This window comes from Triturus cristatus, chromosome 7, assembly GCF_964204655.1.
Source record: "Triturus cristatus chromosome 7, aTriCri1.1, whole genome shotgun sequence".
In the NCBI taxonomy this organism is placed as follows: domain Eukaryota; kingdom Metazoa; phylum Chordata; class Amphibia; order Caudata; family Salamandridae; genus Triturus; species Triturus cristatus.
In genome coordinates, this window is record NC_140590.1 from 781,362,189 (window position 1) to 781,380,297 (window position 18,109).

The 18,109-nt window shown below is 47.3% G+C and overlaps 1 long non-coding RNA gene across 1 annotated transcript in view; it reads left to right on the forward strand.

The window, feature by feature from the left end:
- Positions 1-10,182, forward strand: part of LOC146810549 (uncharacterized) — a 164,929-nt gene extending 154,747 nt beyond the window's left edge. Inside the window, exon 3 of the long non-coding RNA XR_014965700.1 lies at positions 9,924-10,182. This is a non-coding gene — a long non-coding RNA (uncharacterized LOC146810549). The remainder of the gene's footprint in view (positions 1-9,923) is intronic.
- The last annotated feature ends 7,927 nt before the right edge of the window (positions 10,183-18,109 follow it).

An 18,109-nucleotide genomic window follows, 5' to 3' on the forward strand; every position in this document is an offset into this window, starting at 1 on the left:
CTACCGTGAAAGGCAGCGACGGATGGAGACTTTTAAAAGTGGTGTTGCACGTGCAGCACATAAAAAGTTAAAACATTTCCTAAAGTGCAGACATGTTTACATTTGCATTGCAGAGTTGATACGGGCGCATTCTTTTTATAGGCATGTTTTTATTTATATAGCATAAGCACCGATCGCCCTTGTTTCCCTTTACTTTCTTCCAAGTTTCACAGCAGCAGTCATCACATTGACAAAGCCAAAACGATCTTGTATATCCAAAAGTTATGGGGCTTTGTCAATGTTTTATTTGTGGCGGGGTGAAACAGGGAGGTGTAAGCAGAGCAGAACAAAGCGAGAGGTTTTAATGGCATAGGTTATATGGCACACTGACAACGCATTTAGACCTCCATGGTTACTAAGGAGCCAGGCAGTGTAACCCAAGCTGCATTGATCGTTTAAGTGATGCTGTGAGCCAGCCCCACTGTAAACACGCCTCACACAGTGGCATTCATCAGCCTTGGCATCTATGTGACGGCCTCTCCAGAAAGGATATTAGCAGGTGTGTGTCTGTGGACCCCCTACGATGTATGATTGGGTATGTATGACAGATGGGTGATGCACATAGGTGTCTGCTCTACAGGGGCCAGAGGGGCCATCTGTTTTGATCTGTGTATGTCTGTGGTTTTTATGTGCTCTCTCCATATGATGTGTGTTATTCAGTAACGGGTTTATTACTATTAATGTCATGATCATTTATTGGTTTGCATTATGTATTCATGCGTATGTGTGCTGTGCAAGAAGCTGAAATGTGTATGTATGATGAGTGGTGGGTGTGTGATCTCTCTTGTTTGATTTTGATATATTCGTGTTGTGGTTATGTGTGTCTGTCTGCAATATATGTGTGTCTGTAGTGATATTGTTCCTTTATGTGTGGTATCCGTCCTAGTGTGCATATGTGACGTAGTTGAGATTTGCTGTCATGTATGTTCCTATGTGACTTGTCTGTGTTACGTCGTGCCATCCTACGAACGCATATGATATGATGTGATTTTTCTTATTTGTGACATGCCTGTGTGAGTGAGTAGTGGGCTTGAAAAGCGTGAAAGTGGAATGTGTGTTTGATATGTGATGTGGGAGAAGATGTGGCGTTACTAGAGCTGCCGACTTTGGAGCAGGGGAACCAGGCTCGAGTCTCGACATCGGCACAACAAACTGGGATTCTTGGACCAGTCGCTTCATATCCCCAAGCCTTTAAAATATGAAAGTGACCTTGTGTAATTTAACTGGTGCTTATGTAAAGCGCTTAAATAACTTGTGGGGGAGTTCGTGCTATATAAAACTGCACAAAAGTGTGTGTAATTTGTGAGATTAGTGCATATGTGTTTTATTTGTATGTGATGTGCTTGGCTATGCTTTTTGCCTTTGAAATGTGTATTTTGCGACACCATCGCTTTATCATCTGTGTGTGCTTTTGTGTGTGATATGTCAAGATGTCTTTATGTGATGTGTGTGTGTTAATTAATATGTCGTGCTAAGTATATACTCTCTGTCATGCTCTTCCTTTGGATTACTTTTTCTGCAGTTTCATATAGTGCTACTCAACTTAAACGTATTGGAGCGCTTTACATGAGCACCAGTTCCATTAGACAAGGGCACATTCATTTTTATAGACGTGTGATTCTTGTTTGATGGAGCGATGTGTGTGCCTGTGTGTAATGTGTTTGAGAAAAGTGGTATATGTGTGTAGCAAGTGATTAGTGGAAACTTGTTATATATGCATATTCCTGGTTACTCGTATGTGATAGGTATGTGTAGCTGTTGTAATATAATTCATTGCAGTTGGATGGTATCTGTGAGTGTGTGGTATGTGTGCCAGTGAGTCTAGCACTTTCTGCTCATGAAGCAGACAGTCTTTGCAGATGTCACTGCTTTCTTTATTATCCTTCTTAGTGCTGCCTGCATCTCACACATGGGTGCCATTGTGGTCTGAGGTGCTTTCCCAGAGCGCAGCCCCCGTTGCCCCCTCAGCAATAACAGCCCGAGAAGTCATTAGGGCTGCAGTGCAACATGGTGCAAAATAAATAACGGTGGGTCCAAGACCATGGATATAAAAAAAAATGTGCAAATACATCAAATGATCAATTTATTCAATCTCATATAAAAAAAAACATTTAAAACAATGTGACAGCACAGTGGGTGTGTGGTGAGAAATATGCTTGATGCTCTCATACAAGTGATTCACACATGTGACAAGACTAAAAGTGTGTATCAAGTAACAACACGGGCCATTTTATTCTAATGTTATGTACTATCAAATTGGATCCGTAGAAGTAGTCAACGACATTTAGATAAATAGAAGGTCATCATCAGGACACTAAGAATACATCAACCCGAGGAAAAACAAGCATTTGCAATGCAAGAGGTCTCACATTAAAGTTTGAGCTATTGGTGTTGCATTATTTAGCAATGCTAATAGCTCAAACTTTTATAATGCGAGACCTATTGCATTGCAAATGCTTGTTTTAGTGGTGGTTAGAAACAGTAAATGTGTTCTAATGCTCCCCGCACCCCCTCCCATACCCCCCACTCCCGTTACGGGAGTCTTATATTTTTTATTTCGGGAATTTCTGTTTGAAGAGAAAAAGAACCTGTTTGCTACAAGGCTGCATCCTGCAGCAAACAGTCAAATGCATTAACTGGAAATGCTGTGACGGCGGTTCCTGCCAATGCCTTTACAAATGATCGCCTGCTTGGCAGTCATTTATAAATTTGGTGGGCAGTCTGTCAGTCATGAGGACTGAGTCATTTACTCCATCTCCACGGCGGAAGGCCAGGCTGCCCGCCATGATATATATTAGCCCCTAAATCTCCATTGTCCCAGTGAGCTTCCCAGGGCACCCATAAGAGTGAGTACAATCAGGGAATTGTCAGACAAGCCCCTGGACAGCACTCTTGCTGCAGAAACAGTCCCAAGTCAGCCTCTGGGAAAATGCGATAATCTATCTGCGAATAGGGGCCGTGGGCCCCAGAATGCTAATTAAAAACTTGGTCTGAGGGATGCATGATTCTACGCACGTCACTCAGTGGCTGTCCATGTCGAGAGATCTGTATGTCGCGTAGCATCAATCCTCCCCCACGAGTCCACCCCTGAGTGCATCCCGGTATTGAAGACTCCCCCAGTCACCATTCTCCCCAGCGGAAGGAGAAGGAGCAAGTACAAGAGGGCCCCAGGGGTGCCAGCAACCAGAGTCGGGGTACATAAACACCCACAAGGGACATAAAACCCCCTCCAGCTTGCCCAGCACTGCGACCCAGGGGGTCATCACTGCCATTGGAAGCGATTTGTGTGGGAGCATGGCCGCTCCCCTGGAGCCCCTCGTAAAGCCAGAGTGGTAAACCCTAGTATACCCATAGCCAACGGGGAAATTACATTGCGTACACAATAACTGAGTCTCCTGCAGGAGGAGCTTGTGTAGAAGGGACCCCAGTTTCACCTTGTCATGGAGGCCATTTACATTTCAGGAGATCACTTCAATGTTCTTAGTAAAACCTTGAGCTGCTCATTACCAGGGTGAATTTTTTGAGGCACTGATGGATTAGCTGATACGCAGGTGAAACAACAAACAACACTAACTACCCACCACCCACCCACCCCCCACCCACCCCATGCTTACCAACATGAAGCATCTGTTGCCCTGAACTTTGAATATTCAGAATCCATACGGGATTACACATATATACCACAACCATCATCATTTGTAACCCAAGAGGGTTTGAGTATATTGGTGGGCACGCCTCCTAACCCCAGTTTGTGAAGTATCAGGCACTTTTATGTGTGGGGTCACCAGTATCCGGGGATGGAGACAGTCCAGTCGCCGAGGCAAGAGGGGGCCTTGTCATCGCTGTACCATCTGGGGGCCCAGGCATCTCTTGACTGTGCTCCTCCTCTGCTTAGGGTCCGCCAGATAGTCCTTTTGAGCAAGGATTGTGCTTGTTTCTATGTGAATAACATACGCGTCACATAGCAAGGGCGTTTCTGTGAGGAGTTGCAGAGTCGAAGGTACACCCACTCCTCGACCCATTCCCATTCTTGTTCCCGGGTGTAAAAAAATAATGATTTTTGTTGGTGCTGGACTATATTGTAGATGCACGGCTCTCAGTTTTCGATTAACTGCTTGGAATTATTTTTGTGACGATGGAGTTTTGTGGTGTAATTAGGGAAAGCCAACACTTTAAAGGATTTGCACAGCAGTTCTTCTTTTCCTTACTGTGCATAGAATCATGTCCCGATCAGCATTATTCATTGTATATACCAGTGGTCTAGGTGGGTCCACCCCAGAACGGGGTCTGGGTGCCAGCGATCTGATGACCTTTTCCAAGAAGAAGCAGGGTGACAACGGTCCTTATGACACCCAGGATGTGAATCATATCTGTAGAAATAGAGTCTGGTTAGGCCCCTCGGTCCCCTCGGGTAGACCCATCAGGTGCAGGTCATTTCGGCAAGCTTTTCCCTCGCCATTTTCAGCCTTTTTTCTCCAATTGTACAGATATCTCTGTACATTTTCTAAGGGCCCAGGACATCGCGAGGACCTCATCTTCGGCCACAGAGATATGTGTTTCTATTTCTTTCGTGCACCGTGCCAGGTTTCCCAAGTCTTATGGGAGTAAAGATAACTCAACCCCTACTCCTCCAATTTTCTCCTCCAGCATCTTTTGGCAAGTTTGTGTGGCTTGCAGGAGCATTTCTGGGGAGATCTGCTCCTGCAGGTGGATTGTTGTAGTTGGGGCAGGGTCCTGATGGTCGGCTTTTGTTGTGGGGTGGAGGGGTTTGTGTAGTTGTCTATTTTGCCTTGGTGTCCCGGGCTTGGGCTTTATCCTGCCCATGGTGCCTGATTGCGTCTCCAGGCAGGGTAATCCCTCACCTGATCCCGCGCAAGTGATGGCTGGGCTGAGGATGTATCTGCTCCGAAGGTCTGCGCCAAGCGTGGTCTCCACACCATCCAGGGGGGAGAGAGCTAGCCAGGAGAAAATTGAGGGGGGTACATACCGATCATCCTCTCCTCTATCAGTCCCGTACTGTAGGCTTGTCCGCCTCAGGTCTGCTCCACTATGGTCCCCCACAGCCCATAGCTGCCAAGGCTTCAGATTGCTATGTGTGACATTCTCATAATTTCAGTGTAACTATGAGTGACATTTCAACGACTATGAGTGACACTTTCTCCCGAGCAAAATCAAGTAATGATGATGAGGGAAACATATAATTATCAGAAATGACACCCACAGCGGCCACAGACAATCAGCATCGTGCAAGCCTCAGAGTGAGGCTGAGGTACACACACACAGGTTACAGCCAGCCAGGGTGCAACCTATTTATTAAGAAGGTAGGAGGACCGGACATTGACTTTCCACATGTAATTTATTGTGCCATACTTCATTTTAGTTGAAAACTCAGCATCTCCTGCAGAAAAAAGTGTTGGCTGCTCACTATCCTTGAAGAATTTGTTGTACTGACGAACCAGCTTGATTATGTAATTAGAAGACAGTAGCCTTAATGGCCATGGGATCACCGTATGGGGTTTCGCCAGAGGGACAATGCAAAAAAATTAAAATTCTGGAAAGTGGCCAGAGTGGTCCTCTCCAACTGTAGTGTACCTGTAGAGCGTCAATGGCTGCCAGCGGGGAGAGTATTGAAGCCTCCAAACATTCCACCAGTATGTGGCTAATTTATTGTTAATTGGCAACCTTATTGTCAGTGGAGTTTGCTGCTGAGCATGAGGACTGAGATGCATTAGGCACAAGTCATGCAGAGTCAGAGCTGTCTCATCGTCACGCTGGTCGATTTGATTCACTATGTCACCTTACAACCTAACAACGGCAGGCACCAACTGCAAGGCTGCATTTGCCTGATCGCACACTGCCATTGGTATGATCTGTTATGAACATGTACTTACTTTGGCCGCGGCCCGGCGGCAGATGAGAGTCAGTCTGGAGGACTGTTGCTGGTGGCGCTCCCCTGCAGGCAGCAACTCTGGCTGAGTTCACACGAGGCCGAGTCGAGCCTCCATAGGCGGCAGCGATTCGTGTTTGCCGCCCAGCCAGCGGCCTCCACAGTGATCGTGAGGTTGTCTTAACTCCTGTGACTCCCAGGCGGGGCCGACCAGTGACAGACCCGGGTCTCAACTCCGTGCAACAATAATTTGGTGGCTGCGGCGGGGTAAAATAACAGCAGAGCTACAGCACGGCGTCTGCCCAGGCAGGTGGGAGCTGCCTGCAGCAGCGCTGCGAGCAGCACTATCATAGAATATGCGGAGGCGCCTTACTCAAACTCCCCGCTCCAGCAAGCAGCAGGATGTGACATCCCCCATGGCACCGGCAGCCCAGCGGCATGCAGTAGTAAGTCATAGGACACTACTTCGATGACGTCAGGCTATCGGTCAGAGACAAGCAGCATGCATTGATCACAATTATGTCATGATACATTATAGCAGTTGAATGTGAGTGTAAGCCTGCCGGCACTGCCTTAGCTCACAGTGGCTGCTAGCCCCAAGCCTGCGGGAACAGAGCACGCATGCCGGTCCCGTGCTGCCAGCTGCCACACTTTTAGGCAGCTGTCAGTGACAGCTGAGACACAAAATGCTTATGCGTGAAAATACAACAATGCATTTCAGTGCGGTAATTCACACTGAAATGCATTAGTCTAACGCCTGATGCGTGGTACTTGGCAGGACTTCACGGCCACCCGGCTGCGGCAGGCACGCAAGTGATGTGTGGAGTCCACTGGCAGCCACACCGCTACCCCCTCTCCGAGGTGGGCCTTTTTACCAACTTTTCCCCAGGAGGCAGTGTCTCCGTTATGTGGCTAGGAGCACTGATCAGTGTGGAGCCTCAGACCGCTCCGTGGCTTCCCTTTTTAGGTTGAGCCTAGCACAACGTGCATGCGTTGCTCCAGAAAGACAACTTCTTGGAATCGCTCTTGGCTTTCCACACTCTCGTGCGTGTGGTTTTTTTTTTGCTCACACGCTATTGGCCTTTGTGTGCGTCTTTCTAAAAAAGACAGCACGCAATTGGACAAAGGATGGTGCATGTCCCACCCTTGTATCCGCCCGCGACCTACGGCTTGCGAGAGCGAGCATCAGCGCCATCTGTTTCCAATTATCATGCACCCGTCTCGCGGTAAGGTTAATTGTAAACAGATGGCGGTCGAGCAGCGACTTTCCTCCCTCGTCATCCTCCCTCGTATTTGCACGGTGCAGCAGCTGAGGTAAATTGGTCTTGTCAACAATATTCAGGTTTTTCTGAGGCTAAATGTAGGCTGCATGATTCAGCAGCATAGCCCTCATCTTTACCTCCAGAGCTCTGCGTACGCACGACTAAAATCATGTGTGGCTTTGTTATCCCCACGCAAATTATAAAGGCAAGGATACAGCTTTTTAGGACTTGAAAAACTCTCAAATATTACACAACACCGGCAATTCACATGTTGCTGGCAACCCCTCAAGTGACTCGCCCCTCCCGCGCCTGACAAACGAGAGGCACTCCCGATAGTGACAGCGGGTGGCTCGCATTGTGCTGCTCTTGTGAAGTGTTCTGTACCATTCAATCCCGCGTCACCCCTTATGGACACTCCATCTCGCTGCAGCTTCCATCTGTCTACAGAGGCGATTAGTCAAGACCTATCCTTCGCCTTTTTAAGTGGGTAAGCGCATATGTTTAATTAATTAGCAGTTTCCCCTTTTTGGGTGAGGATGGAGGGATGGCGGACCGGCTTGCGGAAGTTGTATGTGCCAGCCCAACCCATGCCGAATCAGCAAAGCAAGTAACGGACTCTCTAAACATGGGACATTTGCATAAGGGGGTATAAATTGTAAAGTAAATATTCCTATATGTGCTTGACCGTCGGCGATGACACGTGATCAGCAGTAACAAGGGACAGGCTCTGCATTTCTTGGCTGTTGCAATCTTTCGTCACAGCACCGCTAGCTTCACACATCCGAGCACCCTGGCCAATGACCGAAACCACTGGAAGCAGACATAGAAGAACTTGTTCCTTTATTTTACCCCTGCCGGTGTGCATTGTGATCCTTGCGTCAGATGTGGGTGAGTGGGTTCTCAGTCTGTTGCTGCGTTAGGTGCTGAGGCTGCTCCCCTCTGTTGATAGAAGTGCATCACAGTGCACCTGTAACATTAACCCAGGACTACTGCAGCCCATCCTCCTCCTTGGAGAAGATGCTGGGTCAGGACTTGCATTTTAACAAGCATCCAGCATTGATCTGAAAAAGCGAGTTGTTAATTTCTGAGGGTTTAAGTGCAATACAAATAACTAATGTAAATGCAAATTCTGGATTATTAAAACAAAGACAATCTATTTTAATTTTATAAATCGACACTCTCCTGCACCCATCCCTCATTGGCCTTCGGACATAAAACAAAACGCGGTGCCCTGATGAAGTTGGGTACTCTGCAGATTTTATGGATTCATTGGGTAACTTTATTTTTTAGTTAGGATTTCATTTCAAGTTTCTGCCCCTTTCTGCAGAATTGAGAGTGCAGTTATTATGCGTAGCTCACTGGCCTGATCTGGTGGCTTAGTGGACTAATGCGTCCACGGCAGTGCCCTGTATTTGAGCTCATGGTCACAGGTTCAAATCCCTGCCTGTCATCCTTCTGAGGTCGATTAAAATGAGAACCATTGAGTTGGCGTACCATGAAAGCAGGACCGAGACAGGCGTGCCATGAAAGCAGGACCATGCCAGGCATGCCGTGAAAGCAGGGCCACATCAGGCATTCCATGAAAGCAAGGCTGCTCCAGGCAGGCCGTGAAAGCAGGACCACACCAGGCATGCCATGAAAGCAGGGCTGCACCACTCCTACTATGAAAGCAGGGTCACATCAGGCAGGCTGTAAAAGCACGGACGTACCAGGCATGCCACGAAAGCAAGGCCATGCCTAAAATCTTACAACATCGCAAAGGCGAGACCTATTGGCTATGCCAATGCTTGTTATCTTTGCTGCGGCGCAAATACTCTACATGCTAAGCGCCACCCCTGAGGCGCGGCCTTGGATTGGCGCCCCCATCTCCTCTCGCTCTAGACCATCAGACCCCGCAGCTCCCAGTGCAGGCTATGGCACTCCTCCAGCTCATCTTGGCGGCCCTCACAATGCAACCCCGTGTCAGGTCCCTCCTGCGGTCAATCAGCCCCTGTTGCCAGTCACGTGTAGTCAGTGCCAAGAAACAGGGATGCTGTGGTGGGTGTTGCTGGACAGGATGGTGCAGGATCACTGAGGTTTGGTGTATTCAGCTCAGGAGACGGTTTAGCCTGTGACCACCATCTTACACCGCCAACCCGGAAGTCTTGATGCTCTACATCATTAATACGGGGCCACTTGCGACCTCCCATGTAAAGGTCATGCTTGGGTGTTGGTGGCAGCACTGTGTAACGTTCACAATAGTAAATATTCTGGTTGTAATGTTGTATAAATACTAATAAACAAGAAAAAAAGAGGCATAGAATACATGCAGAACCAGAGGCAAAGCACACGAGCCCCATCAAGCCTGATACAACAGGAGCAAGGAGCCCACCCTAGACTAACAGGCACAGAGACCGGGAGCAGGCAGCACCGTTTGAAACAGGGCTAACTGCACACAGGCATGTGCTGAGGCGGGACTGTTTTCGATAGTAAGCTAAGCCTACAGTTAGACCCTTCAGATGAGTACCCACACTGTGGAGGTAATAAATAAGTTGATTTAAAGTCTGATATGAAGCAAAAACATGCTGTTTGTTTAAAGAAAAGCAGAAACATGATAGCATGTGCTGTTTGGATGCAACTGTTGGGGTGAACAAAGTTAAATGTTTTACGGTGCCAGCATTTTTATATTAGAACGAGTAGTGCATTTGATCTCCCACTGAAATGTTAAGTGGTAAATGAAAGTGTTTTTATTTCAGATGTTTTGGAGGCCTGGAACCTGTCAGATGAGCTGCTTTGCTGTCAAGATGCACTAACCTTGCAAACGCATCCATCAGGAGCGATGTGTGCTTCCACACTTCTCCAAACCCACTATCAGCCATACACTGATCACACATTGGCAGAGTACACCTGGGCAAAAGGGCATGAGACAAGATAGAAACAGACACGTATATCGTCACACTGCCTGATTGCACAGCTGGGCTTGGTCTGCACTGCATGAATGTTGATATCTAAAGACAAAAGGAGTTTATTATTATCCCTGTTATACTGACTCCAGCACCTAACTTCGGATATGACATGTGATATATACCTTTTGACAAACTCTGTATTTCCAACCCTATAGTTGAATAAAGCTCTGAGTCTTCCTAGAGCTGAAACACAAATAGAGGCCAATTACGATTTTGACGCCGCCGCCGCACCACGAAACCCACGTGAGAACTGCCCGCCAAATAATTACTTAATTTGTATTGGCAGGTGATTCCTTTGCTGTTCCCACAGCGGTGCCTATAAAGTAGGCACGGCAATGGGAACGAAGAAGTTCCAGCACGGCATGGACTCTGAAGTCCATGCTGTGCTGGAGTTTCTGTACATGCACACAGGGGGCACATGTTGTGCCTCCACAAGGCATGAGGCACAAGGGAACCCTTTTTTTCACCTCCGCCACTGTTTTCATGGAGGAAAGACCTCCATGAAATAAGTAGCAGAGATGAAAGTTGTAATATGCTTGGCGGGACCACCGCGGACCCGCCAAGCATATAGATGCCTCTTGACCGTCATGCAAAGTCGGCGGTCTCTGGTCGGCACGACCACTAGGGTCGCAATGTGGCATTTGCAAGACCGCCACCACCACGCCACCATGAGTCTAGTGGTCCTCGGACTGCCAGACTCGTAAGTAGGCCTTTAGAGTCTAGAAAGGATCTGCCAATCAAACTGTGGGCTATTATGCATTGCTTACCAAAAATAAGTCACGCTATAAAATTCTGGATTTGAATTAGTTTCAATGTGACTGGTTCCTAATAAATGTAGATTAATATAATATAGCTTGACATACAACCGCTACCCTCTTTTCTATCTAAAGCTTCAATTTAATACCATGTGTCTCTAAGAGAGATTATCAAAGTCTGTGCAAGATGAGAATCTTTTTCGCTCCTCTTGTAGAAACAAACAATTGCAAATTCAAGAGATGAGAAACCTGTAACAGCTAACTCCTGAAAATAGATTTCAAGTGCAAAGTCAATATCCTTAAATAACAGTGTTGTGCAGTTCGGTCGATCGTTGATTTCCAAGTAATAACAGATTATGAGGTTTTTGCTTTTCTGGCAACAACATATAGGCTGTGACAGCCATGTATCATGACTGCCTACCAACAACGTCACATCACATGCCATCAAGAGCCCACACTCTCAGCATTTAAGATGGCCGCTACCAGCAGCAAGTCTTATTAGAGCCCAGTAGCTAAATTGGACATAAAGTCCTTGTCTTCATTCATGTGTTTGAAAAAAGAAAACGGGGGAAGCCCTGATCACCCTACTTCTCAAGGGCTAGTCATGTATTGAGGAAAAGAAAAACTGAGAAGCAGGTAAAGATACAACTATTATTAATTATAATGATTACATCAATTAATTATAGATACAACTCGAACATTGCAATATCTTTCTTTTATTGGATCAAGTATTCACATTTTATCAAAACTGGAAACCAGTTGCTGTAAATTACAGTACATAAAACATACAAATCCTACTATACACATAAATTAGACAAATTAGTACAAAACATTACAAAAAATCATACAATGCAAAATTTTACTCTATATTTTTTTTTTCTATCTTCCACACATGTACTTGTAAGAGACAGTGCATCAAATTCCTGCACAATCACTCTAAACTATAATCTCTGGGGTCCGTGTGTATATGCAGAACAAAAATTATAGATCTTAAAGCAACACACAGTGTATTTAATATATTCAGTAATCCAGGCCTTCCAGAGACTTCACGAATGAGGTGTCGACGCGTTTCGGCCTTTGGCTTATAGGTCTCTTCAGGACATAATGAAAGAAGGAGCACCTATACAAAAAATATAAACAAAGATATGTACATAATTTACATAATTTACAAAATGAACCACACTGGGGCACATATAAACTAGAATAGTCCCTCGTGGGTGGGACTAACTACCAAATGACCATATATAAGTATCAAGGTTACTGAACCTAGTCCAACCAGTGCTCATAGAAGGAAGGTGTTACACAATTATTACAACGCAGGAATAGGTAGTTAGACAGTAAGATGCAAATCCAAGTAAATAAAAGAGTAACACAGATGTGGAAAGATACACACCGGCCGAAGAGCAGTGCTAATAGTCATGCATCTAGTGTCAAGTGCACCAAAAAGAGTATCACGTTTATCACCCAAACTCAAGGCTCTTAAGTAGCTATAGATGTCAACTTACAAAAGTGTCTCAGACTTGGGTCGTGACTACCCTCCCACTGCTTGAGGTGGAAGGATGACCGTGTTGCTCATAGGACAATAAAAACACCCTAAACCTGGAAAAGCCTCGGGCGAACAGCCAGTTGCTTAGTGGAGGACCGGTTTCCCGGGAGGATCGTCAAGGGCGGAGCGTGGACATGAGGGCTCCAGCAGGAAGCCCTGCTTCCTCCATAACAGTCCACTACGACAATATATGGCAGCGCTAGCAGGACACAGGTATAAACCAAGCAGGGGAAGTGCAGCGAGTTGCCTTCGCGTTTTCAGGACTCACGCCACGACAAAGCAATGCTTATGGAGATAAAACAGAGTAGCCCATAAAGGGATTCCAGGTGGGGGGGCAAAATACCCCGTCAGATGTGTCGTCATCTAGCCTAGGCTCAGAGAGGAAATTAGCCGATCTAGCCTTCCCCGGGGGGCCAAAGGTGATCGTGGCAGCTATCTTAACATAATTGCGAAACCAGGAGGATTTAAGAAAATTAAACCCACATCCACTAAATGGTAGTATACCACAGGGTGTCAGATCAAGCAACTAAAAAATGATAGAAGTGAATAGTAAAGAAAAGAAACGTAGACTCACCGTCCTGCGAGTATAAAAAGGATAGATAGTTTAAAGAACAAAGTAGTCAGAGAAATCTGAAATAGTAATAAATGCCATAATGTTAAATGGTAGCGGCAGTTTCAGTCGATAACCTTTCAAGTATTTGCCCGGCGGTAATCGCCTCTCATACCACTCGATAATTTACCAATGAAAGAGGCAGGCGCCGGAGACTGGAAGGCAGGAAACAAAGTTTTATTCCGTCGGAGCAGAACACATCAGATCAGACAGCAAGGTATCGTCACGAGGTGCTCTAACCGCATCTCTGAGACCTGGTCTCTTATACACCGGTTTATTGCTTTATTACACATAGTACATTCTTGAGATTCTCTTGATGCATGAAAGAACATCCCCTGAAGCCCCGGCTCAGATCCGATCCCACACATAGTTACAGTAGAGGTTCCCACCCTACCCGCAGTGGGAGATGGCTATCGCGCAGCAGGAAATTCCACTAATTCCCGGGGGGTGTGTGCAACCGGCCGGGTCTCAGGGGGTAGGGGCTTTGATCTACTGTAATCCCTTTGATGCGGGGTGTTTCCCTTACAGTAGGGGCAATAAACTGCATCCGCAGGGCTAGGTGATGGCCTGGGACCAGTTCGGACAATGGGGCGCAGAGGAAGGGGGTTATCAAAGGAGAGGCATGACCATGTATGGGATGTCGGTCGGATGTGGTTCCGTAGCAGGGTCGCGCAGAAGGAGAGGGTTTATGGCCTGTATGAGAGAGCGGGGGTGGCCGGCGCGCGGGGGGATGCTCGCAGCGCCAGGGGAAAGCGCTGGCGATCGAGAGTGAGCGGGGAGAGAGTGGGGTGCCTAAAATGGCGGCCGTGCATTCGCTGTGCGTGGCGCTGGGGAGAGGCAAGATGGCGCAGATAATGTTCAGTTTGCACGCTAAATTTCCACAGTCCTCCCTTTTAACATATCTCGCCAGCTTGCCTGGCCGTCATTTATCTTCGTTAACCCTCAGCTATAATATCGTTAATGTCTTTCGTACATTCCTTAAAGATACAGAGTTTTTAGGGCATGCAGGAGTAATCTGACACATTTGCTTATAGTTACTTACAGGTGATAAAGTAGGCGAGGAGGTAGTACATACAGAGTTACAGTATAGTCGTGTACATGGCTGGTGTTGTATGGATGTTACTATACAAAGTTACATTTTCTTAACTTCTCAGTGTACAGTCGGAAGTGATTGATGCAACACCATGAAAACTTGATAAGAAGATAGTTAGTATAAAAAGGTGGTTGGGAGAGGATTTTCGACTTTGACATGGGTTCTTCTTTCCAGTGTCCTTTTTATAAAGAGCTATCACTGGTAAGCTCTCATTGTTGTTCTTCTTTCGTTGGCACTGTTGAGCACCGGCGGTGGAGCTAAGGTCCAGCTCAAATCCAATTTCTCACGTTGCAGGGTGTGATCATTCATTGTTCTCCGATCACAGCCCTGTTCCTTAACACAGTTCACCATAGGTACTTTGAGACAGGGTATCTGCCTTTTGTTCTTCTGTGGGTAGGTCAGATTCATAATCCATATAAAAGATGGTGAGAGAGAGAAGGGTGTGACGTGCTTCGGGACGCCGAGGAAAGAGGGGGTGGAGTGGGATCAGATCAAAAATGTGGACCAAGGGGAGCAGAATCTTCCAGCACTGGGCCCATCAATCGGGCCCGACGGGTTGAGACTTCAGGCACACTGGTCGGTGAGCAGGGGGCCTCGATGTAGCCCCTCGCGCTTATCATCCTGAAAATGGTGTCTCGTCCCATGCCCTTTTTGCTTCGTAGCCTCCCCCTTGGTCGATGTCATAGATGTTCCAAGGTCTGCAGCCAGGCTGTGCGTCACGTCCGACCCCTCCCTTCCGATGGCAGCACGTTATCTTTAAATGGGTACAAGAAACAAAAGTCTTAGAGAGTTGGCAGGGAAGACATTTACATACTTCATCCTCTCTCCCAACCACCGAGCAGTTGCGGACATGTTTTTATCGGTTGCTGCATGATTGGTGTCTTTTAACTCTGATGTTAGTGTGTGCGTTACTAATCTATTAATTATTGTTGTGGTGCAAGTTTCTGTGGGTGTCCCTGTCCATCGTCTGGCCCCCTAGGTGCCGATTCCTGTGCCCGATACTGGTTGCAGGAAGCCTGACATCTGTCAACCTTCTAGTCTATAAAAAAAGAAATTCGAACCGGCTTCTCCGGCAGAGGCTCGTTCGTCCCAACACAAGTTTTGTTACTACATATTTCTTTCCGATGACTGCTAAGTTTATAAAAAGAAAGTGCGAGGTGCTACTGTCACGGGTTCACGAGTATCCATTTCGGGGAGGAACATAAGCTAAGCATTATTTTTGCTGGCGACAATAGATAACCCTTTATCAGTTTAGGCGATGTTTTGTTAGTGAATAAGGTCATCAGCTGTGTCGTTCGAAATACTCTGAGGCGGCTAGTATAGGTCTGGGGTTATCTTGGGAGAACGGGGTGCTTTTAGACATTCTATTTCGGGGTAATTGGGCGGGGGTAATTCTGGGCGGTGGAGATGATGTTGTTAAAGCTCTGAAAAAACGGAAACCACTGACATATAGTCCCCGTGATGAGGGCCAAATTGGGAGACATCAGTCGTCTTACCTGTCCCTTCTTTTCTCAGCCAATTAAGCTCAATATTTGTAGAAAGGAGAGGTAGTAACGTGGCAAAGTACGGTCGTTTTGTTTCAGTCAATTTGTTCGAACACCACCGTGCTCCAGGCCAATCATACACTTACCGAGGAGGTATGTGTCGTTAATTTATTCAAACAGAAAAGAGGGTAAGAAGGCTTTTTAGTGAGGGAGGGAGTGAGAGGAAGAGAGAGAGAGAGAGAGAGAGAGAGAGAGAGAGAGAGAGAGAGAGAGAGAGAGAGAGAGAGGAGAGGGAGAGGGAGAGGGAGAGGGAGAGGGAGAGGGAGAGGGAGAGGGAGAGGGAGAGGGAGAGGGAGAGGGAGAGGGAGAGGGAGAGGGAGAGGGAGAGGGAGAGAGGGAGAGAGAGAGAGAGAGAGAGAGAGAGAGAGAGAGAGAGAGAGAGAGAGAGAGAGAGAGATAGGTGTGCGTCAAGTAGGCTATTTGGCATACATACGATACAAAACGAGAGAGACATGGGTAAGATAATAGGCCACTTGGTGCACACACAACATGGAGTAGCATGGATCTGTTCCATGTAAGAAAACACGAGCGGGGAAAAGACATAAATTCAGTGATCACGTACACACAAAAGCCGGATAGGGTCTGACAGTACATGCATGCAAGACGGAGACTCAGGGCTACGTTGAGTATGGGGACCTCTCCTTTCCTGTCCTCTTTTTCTATGCTGCGTACTTTCAGTATTTTGTAGTTCATTTTAGGGGGTGTCGGACCCTGTATTCTCCTCCCTTTGATCGATGGTGAGCATTTCAATCATACAGTGACGCTCTCTCTCCAAGTGACCTAAGCATGAGATGCACACACATTCATACCGTGTAATTATAGCACACACGCACAATCATGCCATACAGTTTCTTATGTTCTCAATGGTGGTCTGCACTTCACGCACTATCTCACAATGTTTGTCTAAATTTTCCCTGATATTGAACTCGGTACGGTCCATGTCCATTCTTCAGTCGGAGCTTCGTTGTGACCTATAGAGGGGAAAAAGAGGGGAGGGGATGTGCAGTATTCAAAGTACCCCAGCGCGCGCAGACACGAAAAAGTTCTACTTACCACGTACCAAGCTAGTCGCAGGAATGGGTGATACCACAGACCTATTATTCTCTTTGTCCGAGACAAAGATGCTCTAATTTATTTCATTTCCTAAATTCGGGTTCCCTTGTCATATATGCATTTCTCAATCGGTCGTGTATTAGGGTGCAAGATACCATACCTTGCGTTCGGCATATACCCTGAGCTATGGTTGACCATGGTTTAACAACTCTTGGAAAAAGATAGGTGTGATGGGTACAAATTCCGTTAATCAAAAAGATTCAGGCAAATGGGGACTGCATTATCTGTTTTCTATTGCTTGGGGGTAACAATCATTTATTCAAATGAAGAAATCTCTATCAACCTATGTGATTAGTCATGGCACTGATTCCGTAATTCTTTCAAGAGACCCTTTATTTAAAACAATGTCAGCATACAAGATACGGGCCTACAACCGTTCAGGCCGGCCACGTGGTGGGGAGGCGTCGAGTGTCATGAGCAACGCTACTACGGCATAAAATCGGTTCCCGTCCCGCCCCTCCCCGACCATCATGTGTGGAATCATCGCATATATATATATATATCTTTTTAACACAAATGTCACGTGACTGGGACGCCACAAGGGTGTGTAGGCCTCTCCTACATCGGCGCCATCTTGGGGCGAGGTCGGGCCAGAGTACAGTCTAAGTCTTTCCATGAATTAGCTGTTGGACCAGAATCCCTTTCAGTAGTTCGAGAACTTTCGTTAGCGTCAATTTTGCGTCAGCATGGCGTCACTGCGACCCCGTAGAAATGCCATGGTTCGTTCTTGGGGCGGGGCAGGAGGCGGGTTCTCCCGCCGACGCTTCGAACCAGTCTTTCTCACTGCACCAAGCGGAGGCAAGGTGGCTGCCGTCCGGGGCAAAGAGCAATGGCGGCGGTTTTGTCCTTACCGGAAGTCCGCGGGAGTCGAGTGTCAAATGACTCCAGCCGATTCTGCAAGGCTGAGGGGAGCATTTTGTCAAGGGTGGGGCCCACGCCCAAGCAGACGAGCTTTCGAGTCCAGAATTGTCTCACGGTGGGCTTTAGGCCTGGATCCGGAGGAGTCGACCGCCGGAGTTCAAGGGCAGCAGTAGCAGCAGCTCTTCGGTACAGTCACCGGAGAGGAGCCAGCAGCAGTAACAGCGGCAGTTCGGATGGTACTGCCACCGGGGTGATTCCAGTAGCAGTGACGACAGCAGTTTGGATGGTATCACCACCGGGGTGGGTCCCCGATTACCTGGCTGCGGGGGCCCACTCCTCGCTTCGGGTGCTAGCGGCAGTCCTGGTGAACCCGGTGCTTGGGTGGTTGCCTGGCGGCCGCGTGCAGGGGCGCCGGCTCAGCCGAACGGCGAATGAAGTGGCAGGGCGCAACTCA